The sequence below is a fragment of the Monodon monoceros genome, unplaced genomic scaffold (genome assembly GCF_005190385.1).
Source record: "Monodon monoceros isolate NGI ecotype Baffin Bay Population unplaced genomic scaffold, NGI_Narwhal_1 Super_Scaffold_2, whole genome shotgun sequence".
NCBI classification, from domain to species: Eukaryota; Metazoa; Chordata; class Mammalia; order Artiodactyla; family Monodontidae; genus Monodon; species Monodon monoceros.
The window spans coordinates 54,678,227-54,684,226 of NW_021703776.1; the positions used below are offsets into that span (position 1 = coordinate 54,678,227).

General features: G+C 43.7%; 1 protein-coding gene across 3 annotated transcripts in view; it reads right to left on the reverse strand.

The window, feature by feature from the left end:
• The window catches only part of OSBPL3 (oxysterol binding protein like 3), a 205,427-nt gene that overhangs the window by 102,805 nt on the left and 96,622 nt on the right, over window positions 1–6,000 (reverse strand). The gene's annotated exons all lie outside the window — the stretch shown is intronic.

A 6,000-nucleotide genomic window follows, 5' to 3' on the forward strand; every position in this document is an offset into this window, starting at 1 on the left:
GCCATTGATCTGCCTGGTGGGGAGCTGGTCCTTCTGCTCCTGCAAGTACTTGTCAATGTGCCCCAGGGACAGAGAGCTGCGACCTCCCTGAGCTTTCAGGAACAAAAAGTATGACTGCTCTTGCGCCTTCTGCCTAATACAAGTGTTTGTTGCACAGCAGAACTCACTCTGGGACCTGCTCTCACTTAACAACCCACCTGGTAGCCAAATCTAACAGGGATAAGAAGCTTGATGCATTTAGGTCAATTCAGAAATGCTCTTCTTGGGCCACTGAGATGAGCTGGGTCCTCTCTCACCACTGTCACCCACCTGGAGAAACAGTAGGGTCAGGCCCAGGTGAAAATGGTGCTCTAGTTACAAGTCCAATGGGCATAAGATGTGCAAACATATGCCATCCTGAGGCTCAGTTAGGGAAGAGAGAACTCGTATTTCTACCAAGAATGGGGAAGAATAAAAGACCAAGGCATTGCCAAACATTTGGCAACAAAGGCTATTTTAAGACCTATTTTGGAAATTTTCACTAAGAATACACAGTTTGGGAAAAGACACAAAGAAGACATACACATCAAGACCTATGTGCCTTCATGAAAAGATGGTCAACATCGCTAATTATTAGAGAAATGCAAATCAAAACTACAATGAGGTATCACCTCACACCGGTCAGAATGGCCATCATTAAAAAGTTACAAATAACAAATGCTGGAGAGGGTGTGGAGCAAAGGGAACCCTCCTACACCGTTAGTGGGACTGTAAACTGATACAGCCACTATGGAAAACAGCATGGAGGTTTCTCAAAAAACTAAAAATAGAAGTACCATATGATCCAGCAATCCCACTCCTGGGCATATATCCAGACAAAACTATAATTCAAAAAGATACATGCACCGCTGTTTATAACAGCACTATTCACAATAGCCACGACATGGAAAGAACCAAAATGTCCATCAACAGAGGAATGGATAAAGAAGATGTGGTACATATGTACAATGGAATATTACTCAGCCAACAACAAAAAATGAAATAATGCCATTTGCAGCTACATGGATGCAACTAGAGATTGTCATACTAAGTGAAGTAAGTCAGAAAGAGAAAGACAAACATCATATGATATTGCTTTTATATGGAATCTAAAATATGGCACAAATGAACGTATCTACGCAACAGAAACAGACTCACAGACGTAGAGAGCAGACATGGTTGCCAACGTGGTGGGGGAGGGATGGACTGGGAGTTTGGGGTTAGTAGATACAAACTATTACATGCAGAATGGATGGACGACAAGGTCCTACTGTATAGCACAGGGACCTATGTTCAATACCCTGGGATAAACCATAATGGAAAATAATATAAAAAAGAATGTATATATGTGTAAAACTGAGTCACTTTGCTGCACAGCAGAAATTAACACAACATTGTAAATCAACTATACTTCAATTTAAAAAAAAAATTTTTAAAGACCTACGTGCCTTGGAAGGAGCAAGACTTAGGTTTGAACTGGCGCTCCTTAATTACAAACTCTGTGCACCTTGACAAATATATTAACCTCTCCAATCTTGAGGGTTTTGTTTTTTTGTTTTTTACGTAGGAAATGGGGAATTGTGAGGATTAAATGAGAAAATGAGGATAAAAGTCCTGCCTTAAAGGGAGTAGACACTCAACAGATCTTACTTCGATTTCCTCCTCTCCCGGCTTCCTGAAAGTGGCGTACACACCAAAGATAAGATCCTCTACTCCTCTTGCAACCAAAAACAAATAAGCACTCTACAGAATTTTGAAACATTTTTGTCTTTAAATATATTAACATTTTCCAAAATCCATAACACAAGTGTGAACAGATTTTTTAATTGTCAAAGCAGCATGCTTACTTTGGGACAAGACATAAATGCAGAAAGATTATCATTCACTGCCACTGGCTGCCCAAAAATGCAACTTAATATTAACTTGTAGGTTTGAAACAGCAGCATATAACATAGCTATTTATTGATCTGTTAGGCCTGGGGGTCTGCACTCATACGCTCAGTCATGTTTTGCTTGAGAAACAGGTTTTGCTTCCAGCCTTGGAAACAACTCACATGAAGACCAGAGAGCATACAGTTCCCATTAGTTTAAAATTTCCCAGTAAGATATGTCAACTAAAGAAGGTCCCTTGCCACCCAGTTCAAGGATTAGCCACTGCAGTCATTGACCTTCAACACACGTTGAAAGGATTTTGGAACAGAAATAAGAATGAGTTACTCTGTGCTCTGGGAAAACTGGCAGAACAGGCCTTCAGATAGTTAGATATTTTATGCACTCAGTTTCTTGCATCTTCCCATAATTAGAAAAGTACTAAAACCATTCACTAAGACATATGTTCCTCGTGACTGGCAGTAACTTTGTACCAAGATGTGTGCTTGACTGCATGTACCCCATCTCCAAAATCACATAGCTACTGACCTGTCCCCCTAGCTCTTCAAAGCAGTTCCTCAGAGCTATCTGAGAGGCTGTCTCCCAGGCTACAGTCCTCAGTAAGCCCCCAAATAAAACTGCAACTCATAGCTTTCACGTTGTGCGTTTTTAATTCAGTCAACAAATATATAGGTAAATTATGTACTGAGGGGCTTCCCCGGTGGCGCAGTGGTTAAGAATACACCTGCCAATGCAGGGGGCAAGGGTTCGAGCCCTGGTCCAGGAAGATCCCACATGCCGCGGAGCAACTAAGCCCGTGCACCACAACTACTGAACCTGCGCTCTAGAGCCCGTGAGCCACAGCTACTGAAGCCTGCATGCCTAGAGCCCGTGCTCTGCAACAAGAGAAGCCACTGTGATGAGAAGCCCGTGCACCACAATGAAGAGTAGCCCCCGCTCACCGCAACTAGAGAAAGCCCACGCACAGCAACCAAGACCCAACGCAGCCAAAAATAAAATAAATAAATTTATTTTAAAAAAAATTATGTGCTGAATTAACATGAAAATATGTATAATGGAATAACCATTTCTGGTCTTCTTTGGTAAAGGAAAATTATTCAAATCCTCGATATACATCTTTTTGGAAATGATGCCCTCTGAAACACCTTTATTTCCAAAATGTTACATGATCAAAAGTAGGGCTTTGGTTATTTGGCTATAAGCTCCAAAATGATCAGAGGTTTCTGGAAGCTAGTTCTAACCCTGATGCCCTTGGACAGCTGGTCCTGGCCCTCTGTGTGAAATGCTGGCCAATCTGCGTTAACAATCTGGACGGCTGGCCTGATCCTGGGGCTCTGACATCTGACTGTTCCTGGGGGATGAGTATTGAGGCTCAGAGGTAAACGATTCCCCACCCCCTCTCCCCTATGGGCAAACATAAACTATTTGCTGTTGTATTCTCTCCCCTCTGGGAAGACAGGGGTCAAGAGGCCTAAAGATTCAAATGCTTACTCTGTCACACTGAAACAGAATATCCATTTCTACCCCCTTATGATCCATGCAAAGGGTGTTACATGCCCTTTGCAATCCATTTCTTCAGAGAGGAACAAGTTATTGCTCAGAGTTCAATCCAGCAACAGAAATGTATGGGAACACAGACTTGAAGTGTGGCAGCTTCCGTGAGACAAACAACTTGACAGTGACACCAGATTGTAAGTTTTGCTCAAACCATTTATTTGCCACCACTGAGTAAACAGAATAAAAAGCCCAAAAATACTAGTCAGTCATTGCACAGAATCATAGAACCTCAGAGTGAATTCTAGCCCAACTTCTCATCCAAAGCAAGAATCCCTTCGGTAAATTGCTAGGTCATCCCTGCTTGACCATTTCCTATGTCAGAAACAGGGCAACCCATGTCATTTTTTGTTAAAGGTGTTTTTTTTGTTTGTTTTTTTTTTTTGCGGTACGCGGGCCTCTCACTGTTGTGGCCTCTCCCGTTGGAGAGCACAGGCCCAGCGGCCATGGCTCACGGGCCTAGCCGCTCCGCGGCATGTGGGATCTTCCCGGACCGGGGCACGAACCCGTGTCCCCTGCATCGGCAGCCGGACTCTCAACCACTGCGCCGCCAGGGAAGCCCCTAAAGGTGGTTTTTCACTTAGAGTTGAACTTTGTCTCACTAGGACACATGGGTCCTAGATCTGCCCTCCGTCACTACAGAGAACAAGATGAACCACTTCTTCCACCATAACCTGCATCGGAACTACCATCACTGCCACCTCCCACCCAGCAAATCTTTTCTTCTCCAGACCAAACAGTCACATTTTTCATCAGACATTTCTTATTTGATCCTCATAATCACAGACATCCAACTCTGATTACACTTCGATTTGTCTATACTTCCCTGAAAACAGTGCCCAGATCTAAAGACAAGCTCCAGGTGTGGTCTGGGGATAGCAGGAAAGAAGGAAGCAATCCCCTTCCTTGCCTTATACACAGTGCAGCTGTTATTATTGCCTCAGTTTGTCCTAGCTTTGGGGACACACACACCTCTTTCTAGCACTCACTGCCCTTACATCTAGGACTCTGATGTACATCTAGGATTCTGATGTGGTAGGAATTGTGGAGAAGCTGAGTTTCCTTCTTTCTGAGCAGGAAATTAGCTGAAATTCAGGACTTGATGGTCCTCTGTTATTACTGAATTACCTCATATTAGTTTTGACCCATGATTCCAGCCTGTCAAGATATTTCTGGGGAGTGACTGTCATTCTATGTGTTTGGCTGACTTTTCCTTTGTTTGCGGCATTCAGAGACTGCATAGGCATGTGAATTCTGTCCTCACCCAAGTAAATCATACAGGGAGATTTACTAAGAAGAGTGTCAAGGGCACTGAGGTTTTCTCCATAGCTCAATGATAATTTGTTCATTACTTAGCATTTCCGGGAACAAATCTGCCAACCCACTGCAAATCCCCATAACCATACAGTCATGTCTAATTTCTCCAAGTGTCCAGATCCACCTTCTTCAAAGTCTCATGGATCCTTGTTGAAAAGGCAGATTTTGGAAGCTCCAAAACCTTCTTTTATTATCCTAGGCCTGTGGTTTTCAAAAAGTGGTCCTCAGACCAGCAGCATCAACATTACCTGGGAGCTTGTTAGAAATGCAAATTCTCAGACCCCACCCCAGACTTGTGGAGTCCGGAACTGAGAGTGGGGCCCAATAATCCATTTTTAACAAGTTCTTCAGGTGACCTGATGCACAGGTTTAAGGACCACTGCCATAGGTGAATACTTTATCTGGGCATAGAACCTTGAGGCATCTGGTATACCTTCCATCAGGGAATTGGAGTAGACCCTGAGCTCTTTTCTAAGGAAGATGCTGTCCCACTTCTTAGCTTCTCCTTTAAGCCACAGATGGCAAATGCCAGATACATGGGCTTCCAGTCCCCGTTCCCATGCTTAATTATCACAGCAAGTTTTCTCTAACAGCTTTCCAGAAAACTAGAAGACAGTTGGCTGGACAGATCCTACCCTGCCAAGGTCCACATGGGTGTGGTGGGGCAGGTGGAGGTCTAGGCATCCCCTCCTCCTGATCAGGAGCCAGGATTTCACAAGACATTCACAAGAGTCACCACCTATGGATCTATCCTTGATTCTCAACACAAAGCATCAACCCTCCAGGCTCTTACCAAACATTATAACCTTGAACATTGTACTGTCCGGACTTTATAGAGCAAGGGATCTCAACTCTGACTGAACATTAGAATTATGTGGGGAACTTTCTAAAATGCTGATGACCAAGCCTAGATCTATCACGTTGGAACCTGAGGTGGGGTCAGGATTTGAAAGTCCTAAAACCTCCACAGGTGATTCTGATGTGGAAATAGGGTTGAGAGCCACCAGCAAATGATCCAGAAATATAAGATATATGTATACCTAGCCCAAGTCAGATCATCAGATGGACGAGCTGATGGAACTGCACTGTTCTGATCTAGGAAGAACCGCTTTCCCCGCACTGTCCTCTGGACTTAATGCCCTTGACCTTCAATGAAAGAGATTTCGTGTGTGTGTGTGTGTGTGTGTGTGTGTGTGTGTGTGTGTGTGTGTGTGTGTGTGT